Source organism: Sinocyclocheilus anshuiensis, unplaced genomic scaffold (genome assembly GCF_001515605.1).
Source record: "Sinocyclocheilus anshuiensis isolate Anshui unplaced genomic scaffold, SAMN03320099.WGS_v1.1 scaffold637, whole genome shotgun sequence".
In the NCBI taxonomy this organism is placed as follows: Eukaryota; Metazoa; Chordata; class Actinopteri; order Cypriniformes; family Cyprinidae; genus Sinocyclocheilus; species Sinocyclocheilus anshuiensis.
The window spans coordinates 147,655-155,916 of NW_015539816.1; the positions used below are offsets into that span (position 1 = coordinate 147,655).

General features: G+C 35.7%; 2 pseudogenes; both read left to right on the forward strand.

Moving 5' to 3' along the window:
• LOC107683975 (cytochrome P450 2J2-like) overlaps window positions 1-2,385 on the forward strand; it is a 4,580-nt pseudogene extending 2,195 nt beyond the window's left edge.
• A 3,041-nt stretch (window positions 2,386-5,426) lies between these two features.
• Window positions 5,427-8,262, forward strand: part of LOC107683976 (cytochrome P450 2J6-like) — a 10,299-nt pseudogene continuing 7,463 nt past the window's right edge.

An 8,262-nucleotide genomic window follows, 5' to 3' on the forward strand; every position in this document is an offset into this window, starting at 1 on the left:
CCAAGAGCTTGTAACACTCCAAAGAGAAAGGAAAAATTGAAATTGCATCATATGACCCCTTTAAAAGGGACAGTGTTTGAACGAGATCGAGAGATCTTCTCGTTCGTGAACGAAATAACCGAACTAGTACATGTCATTCGTGAACAAGTTGAATGAACTGCTACATCTCGTTCGTGAACGAGTTGAATGAACTGGTACATATCTCGTTCGTGAACGAAATAACCGAACTAGTACATGTCATTCGTGAACAAGTTGAATGAACTGCTACATCTCGTTCGTGAACGAGTTGAATGAACTGGTACATATCTCGTTCGTGAACGAAATAACCGAACTAGTACATGTCATTCGTGAACAAGTTGAATGAACTGCTACATCTCGTTCGTGAACGAGTTGAATGAACTGGTACATATCTCGTTCGTGAACGAAATAACCGAACTAGTACATGTCATTCGTGAACAAGTTGAATGAACTGCTACATCTCGTTCGTGAACGAGTTGAATGAACTGGTACATATCTCGTTCGTGAACGAAATTAATGAGAGTGTACTTGGTCAGTCGGCCATTTAGCATGTCAATCTCATCAGCAATCAGCAGAAAGCAGATGCAAAGTGCATTTATAGGTACTGTGCACATACGCTTGTTTATATATTCATATTTAGCATACAGAACATAACTCCACGTTTAATCCCCGATCTATGAATATGTAAATGTCTGACCAAACAATTAAAATGTTAATTATGCAAGAAAACCTTGTGCTTTGGTCATCTGAACAACTTTAGAAGAGCGACTCCATGACTGAAAGCAGCACAACTGTGTCTCTCTTTGTTTATTTAAACAGAAAACTTACTGCAGCACCACCAGTCGGACGGCGGGCGTGCTACATTATACAACAAAACAACTACATTTACCTAACCAAGTCAGTAAAATTGGTGAATTGTTTTTCTTTGACTTTACAATGCTTCAAATGAGAAAGGATATTTAGGATTAACTGACTTGATGAATTGGACTTCATAAAACTACATGCGAGAGAGGACATTTTTAGGATGTACTGATTCAGTAATGAATTAGATTTCACTACAGTGAGAGATGAGCATTTTGGTGAACGTGTTTGTCAGATATTAAAATCAGTCTTGCTCGTGCTTCTCGTTATACTCTTATACTCATAGCTTGTTACTGGAAAATATTACTACATTACTTAAAACAGATTTAATTATACAATCATTGAATTATTGTCATAAAGCATTACAAGAGTGACTTTGGACTTCATAAAACTACATGCGGGAGAGGACATTTTTAGGATGTACTGATTCAGTAATGAATTAGATTTCACTACAGTGAGAGATGAGCATTTTGGTGAACGTGTTTGTCAGATATTAAAATCAGTCTTGCTCGTGCTTCTCGTTATACTCTTATACTCATAGCTTGTTACTGGAAAATATTACTACATTACTTAAAACAGCTGAACTTCTGTCATGTGAGGCTGTTGAAAAATATGTACCTTGATTAATATAATGTCATCATACTTCTAATTTGTTACTTGTCAAGTTTTCTCTTGTTAATGCCACAATGGGATTTTTAATTTTGCATTACGGCATCTGCTCACAGGTAAGCGAGCGTGTTTGGGAGAGCAGCTGGCTCGTCAGGTGATCTTCCTGTTCTTCACCACTCTGCTGCAGCAATTCACCGTCACCAAATGTCCAGGAGAGGAACCCAGTTTGAAGGGAGAGTTCACATATGCTCCTGCTCCAACCGTATATGCGTGTGTCCCCACGTTAGACCAAAAGTCAGTTACAATTCTTTTATGTTAGCATTATTTCCACATTTTGCCAAATACAACATTGTTGCAATGTTGCAAACTTGGTTTTAAAATATAAATGTATCAGTGTATGTAATGATATTGATGTATAAAATGTACATGTATTTATACATGTATTAATGCACTAGGCCTATATGTAAATGATTTACAGATGTGTAAATAATCATATTTGTCATGTAAATAAATGACACTGGTTGAAAATTTGTCACATGAAATATCTCTTTTTTTTAAATAGATAAATATACTTAAATAGAACTGTTTCATTTTAAAAAGGCAAATTCTTAAGCCCCATTCACACCAAGAACGATAACTATAAAGATAACGATATTAGCGTCCACACCAGCGAATTATATCGTCTGTTTATTCTCAAATTCGTTACAGCTTCTGCTCACAGGTAAGCGAGCGTGTTTGGGAGAGCAGCTGGCTCGTCAGGTGATCTTCCTGTTCTTCACCACTCTGCTGCAGCAATTCACCGTCACCAAATGTCCAGGAGAGGAACCCAGTTTGAAGGGAGAGATATGGTTCACAAATGTTCCTTCTCCATACCGTATGTGTGTGTCCTCACGTTAGAACAATACAAAGTCAGTAAGATTAAATATAAAGTATGCTTTCTGATATGTGTTTCTGGATGATTATCATTTCCACCTTTTTCAAAACGCAATATTGTTGCAATGTTGTAAACATGAGTTTAATTAATTAATATAAATGTATCAGTACATGTATGAATGATTTTGATGTACAAAATATACATGTATTGATACCTGTATTAATGCTCTGTGTAAATGATTTACAGATATGTAAAAAATCATATTTGTCATGTAAATAAATTACACTAGTTGAAAATTTGTCACATGAAATATCTCTTTTTTTTTTTTAAATAGATAAATAGAACTGTTTCATTTTAAAAAGGCAAATTCTTAGAGTTACTTTAACTACAACAGAGTAAAGGAATGTTTCACAGTCACAGATTCATTACTAACAACAGCTGGGGTATTGTGTAACTTGCTGGAGCCCCAGAATCATGATAGGCCTGTCCTTTTGTAGTCTCAAACACTGAGTGTACAGACTACACACAGGAGGGGCAAACTCCCTTTTTAGATTCAGTGTGTGTGCTTATAGGAGCGAATTATATCGTCTGTTTATTCTCAAACTCGTTACAGCAGGATGGATTCTGATTGGCTGTCAAATTGTGTTTTTTTTTATCGTTCATCAGCTGGAAAAAAATCATTTTGAAAGTGATTCCAAGGATATCGTTTCTCTTTGTCTTTATCGTTATAGTTGTGGTGTGGACTCTGCTATTCTTTAATATTGAGAACGATTTTTTGAACTTTATCTTTATCGTTATCTTTATATTTATCGTCCTTGGTGTGAACGGGCCTTTAGAGTTACTTTAACTACAACAGAGAAAAGAAATGATTCACAGTCACAGATTCATTACTAACAACAGCTGGGGTATTGTGTAACTTGCTGGAGCCCCAGAATCATGATAGGCCTGTCCTTTTGTAGTCTCAAACACTGAGTGTACAGACTACACACAGGAGGGGCAAACTCCCTTTTTAGATTCAGTGTGTGTGCTTATAGGACAAATATCCATTTCTGATGTGCAGGAGGTCCGCTTTAATTTGTCCCTTTTTAACGAGTTTGTTTGTTTAATCAACCCTTGCTACTGCATTTTTAAAAAGTATTAATTGTACCCAGTGTTAAAAAGTGTGATAAAGTTTACACTTACAAACCTCTCAGACTGAAAATGGAGAAGCACGTATTAGGCCTGTAGTACATTTCACAACATCTCTTGAGAGAATAAGAGGAAGAGAGCAAAACAAGGGTGTCTTATTACCTCCCCAAATTTCTCAACTACTTATTCATTCAATGGATATGAAAAAAGATAAAGAACAGTCAATTTCTATATATACATGTATGATTAAAGCTGCAGAAAGAAAATATGAACCGTTTGAAAAACCTCCAGAGCAAATGTAGACATGTCAGGCAGAACTGTGATGTTGCCCATGTGTTTGCAATAACTTGTTCTTATCTTTAAACTTTTACTTTGATAAATGTGTTTCCATAGGGTTCTGTTCTCCAACTTCATGGAATCTGGAGTGCCTTATGTAATATGTAATATCTCTCTACTCCTCCCCTCCAGTATTTACATTTCCCAGTTCTGTACAAAAGTACTTGTATAAATACAGACCACTGAGTGCAAATAAGACAAAGGGAATCTGTCATTTCCTCTACCACAATGATCCTGCACTTGATCTATGACAGCTTTGATTTTAAAAGCTGGATCATTTTGTTTTTTGTATTTCTGCTCCTTGCTGATATTATCAAAAATAGGAATCCTTCCAAGTTCCCTCCAGGACCATGGCCTCTGCCATTCCTGGGAACTGTCTTCACTAAGATGGATTTTAGGACCATGAATAAGTTGGGAGCTAAATTCATGTTTTTTTTTTGTTTTTTTTTTTGCATGTCTGTTAGTTTATTGTCAAATCTTTCAGCTTTTAGAGATGGTTTAATTTATTGTCCTGTTTCTGGACTGGAAAATATTTTAACTATTAATGTTCCTAATTGATATAAACAAATTAAAATAAATATTTTCAATTTCAGTTGGCTGAAGTCTACGGGGACATATTCAGCTTAAGAGTGGGCAGTGAGAAAATGGTAGTCGTGTCGGGATATAAAATGGTAAAGGAGGCCCTCGTTACTCAGAATGACAGTTTTGTTGAGCGTCCAAATGTCCCTCTGTTTCACAAAGTTTATAAGGGAACTGGTATGTACACTAACCACAATTACCTTTATGGCTAAAATTAAACCAATTTTATTCTCAAATGGAGCTGGTGATTTTTTACTGATAATCAAGTGATTCAGTGTGTGTGCTTATAGGACAAATGTCCATTCCTGATGTGCAGGAGGTCCGCATTAATTTGTCCCTTTTTAACGAGTTTGTTTGTTTAATCAACCCTTGCTACTGCATTTTTAAAGTAGAATTTTTGAAGTATTAATTGCACCCAGTGTTAAAAAGTGTAATAAAGTTTACACTCACAAACCTCTCAGACTGAAAATGGAGCAGCACGTATTAGGCCTGTAGTACATTTCACAACATCTCTTGAGAGAATAAGAGGAAGAGAGCAAAACAAGGGTGTCTTATTACCTCCCTAAACTTCTCCACTACGTATTCATTCAATGGATATGAAAAAAGATAAAGAACAGTCAATTTCTATATATACATGTATGATTAAAGCTGCAGAAAGAAAGCAAAACAAGGGTGTCTTATTACCTCCCCAAATTTCTCAACTACTTATTCATTCAATGGATATGAAAAAAGATAAAGAACAGTCAATTTCTATATATACATGTATGATTAAAGCTGCAGAAAGAAAATATGAACCGTTTGAAAAACCTCCAGAGCAAATGTAGACATGTCAGGCAGAACTGTGATGTTGCCCATGTGTTTGCAATAACTTGTTCTTATCTTTAAACTTTTACTTTGATAAATGTGTTTCCATAGGGTTCTGTTCTCCAACTTCATGGAATCTGGAGTGCCTTATGTAATATGTAATATCTCTCTACTCCTCCCCTCCAGTATTTACATTTCCCAGTTCTGTACAAAAGTACTTGTATAAATACAGACCACTGAGTGCAAATAAGACAAAGGGAATCTGTCATTTCCTCTACCACAATGATCCTGCACTTGATCTATGACAGCTTTGATTTTAAAAGCTGGATCATTTTGTTTTTTGTATTTCTGCTCCTTGCTGATATTATCAAAAATAGGAATCCTTCCAAGTTCCCTCCAGGACCATGGCCTCTGCCATTCCTGGGAACTGTCTTCACTAAGATGGATTTTAGGACCATGAATAAGGTGGGAGCTAAATTCATGTTTTTTTTTTGTTTTTTTTTTTGCATGTCTGTTAGTTTATTGTCAAATCTTTCAGCTTTTAGAGATGGTTTAATTTATTGTCCTGTTTCTGGACTGGAAAATATTTTAACTATTAATGTTCCTAATTGATATATACAAATTAAAATAAATATTTTCAATTTCAGTTGGCTGAAGTCTACGGGGACATATTCAGCTTAAGAGTGGGCAGTGAGAAAATGGTAGTCGTGTCGGGATATAAAATGGTAAAGGAGGCCCTCGTTACTCAGAATGACAGTTTTGTTGAGCGTCCAAATGTCCCTCTGTTTCACAAAGTTTATAAGGGAACTGGTATGTACACTAACCACAATTACCTTTATGGCTAAAATTAAACCAATTTTGTATGATTTGCTTGTAATTATCTTTTTGTGGACAAGTACAGAAGAGCAAAACTAGCACACACTTTTGAAACTTGATGTACCTAACTACCTGTTAAGTGAATTAACAGGGCAGTATGCTTTTATAAATGAATGAAAAACTAACAAGTGCAATAATGTATAATTTAATCAGTGTCATTTTTTCTGACACCAAAAACAATGAGTGGCTTCTGCTCACAGGTAAGCGAGCGTGTTTGGGAGAGCAGCTGGCTCGTCAGGTGATCTTCCTGTTCTTCACCACTCTGCTGCAGCAATTCACCATCACCAAATGTCCAGGAGAGGAACCCAGTTTGAAGGGAGAGATATGGTTCACAAATGTTCCTTCTCCATACCGTATGTGTGTGTCCTCGTGTTAGAACAATAAAAAGTCAGTAAGATTAGATATAAAGTATGCTTTCTGATATGTGTTTCTGGATGATTATCATTTCCACCTTTTTCAAATTGCAATATTGTTGCAATGTTGTAAACATGAGTTCAGTGTATTAATGTAAATGTATCAGTACATGTATGAATGATTTTGATGTACAAAATGTACATGTATAGATACCTGTATTAATGCACTATGTAAATGATTTACAGATGTGTAAAAAATCATATTTGTCATGTAAATAAATTACACTAGTAAAAAATTTGTCACATGAAATATCGCTTTTTTTTTTAATAGATAAATATAGATACATAGAACTGTTTCATTTTAAAAAGGCAAATTCTTAGAGTTACTTTAACTACAACAGAGTAAAGGAATGTTTCACAGTCACAGATTCATTACTAACAACAGCTGGGGTATTGTGTAACTTGCTGGGGCCCCAGAACCATGAAAGGCCTCTCCTTTTGTAGTCTCAAACACTGAGTGTACAGACTACTACACATAGCAGGGACAAAATCCCTTTTTAGATTCAGTGTGTGTGCTTATAGGACAAATGTCCCTCTCTGATATGCATGAGGTCTGCATTCATTTGTAACTTTTTAATGAGTTTATTTGATCAATCAACACTTGCTACTGAATAAAAAAAAATAGTGTAGAAACGATTTCCGCTCAAAAATTGCTAGTACATTTCACAAATAATTACAAAGAAATGGCAAGTAACACATTCAATTAAACGTGTAAGAAGCAAGACTGAAATAGTATTTTCAGACTTTTTCTACTCCCTTTATTTAAAAATCTTTTCTTACAGTGTATTAATTGTCCCCAGTGTTAAAAAGTGTGATAAAGTTTACACTTACAAACCTCTCAGACTGAAAATGGAGCAGCACGTATTAGGCCTGTAGTACATTTCACAACATAGTACAATAAGAGGAAGAGAGCAAAACAAGGTGTCTTATTACCTCCCCAACCCCACTAGACTACTTATTCATTTAGGAACAAAGACCCTATGGAGGCAAGCGTCCATAAGCATTCATACATTACACACATTTATATTGTGTTGTAGCTGTAGTGTTATACTGTTATGCATTAAGAAAAATGTTGTCAAACTAAAACACTTTAGCATTGTCACGATTGCACAGATGTTCTTATCTGCTGTCTGCATAGCGTGCATATGGCTTATCTCTTCAGTCTCATGTAGTTCAACTGTGTAGTTCAGTCATTATTTATGACCTGTTCCTGGTAGAGATTCTTTCGCAATGTAGAAGGTTCTCACAGAGGCTGAATTGGGGCTCTGTTTTTGTTGGAAACTATAGCATGAACTACAAACACTGATTACATAACAGGGTTAAATAATGACTCCCACACTGCTCGTTTGGCCCCTTGTTGCTGAGACCCACATTAATTCTCTCTTTTCAGATAAACAGTGAATGTGTACTTTCTCACACACACCCTATTCACAACAGCCTGGCTAAAATAAGTCGGTTTACTTCAGAGGAGTCGGCTGCCCATAGAATCAGCCATGATTTTATATTCCCTATATGAGTGCCTGGATTTTAAAAGCTTTTTGTTTTTGATTTGTTTACTGCTGCTGCTTATAGATTTGATCAGACATAAAAACCCAGCAAATTTTCCACCAGGACCCTGGCCGCTACCCATCCTAGGAAATGTCTTCACTGATGTTATCTATAAAACTGTAGACCAGGTGAGGCACTCATTACATTTACATTTACATTTAGTAATTTAGCAGATGCTTTTATCCAAAGTAACTTACAAATGAGGACAATAAAAGT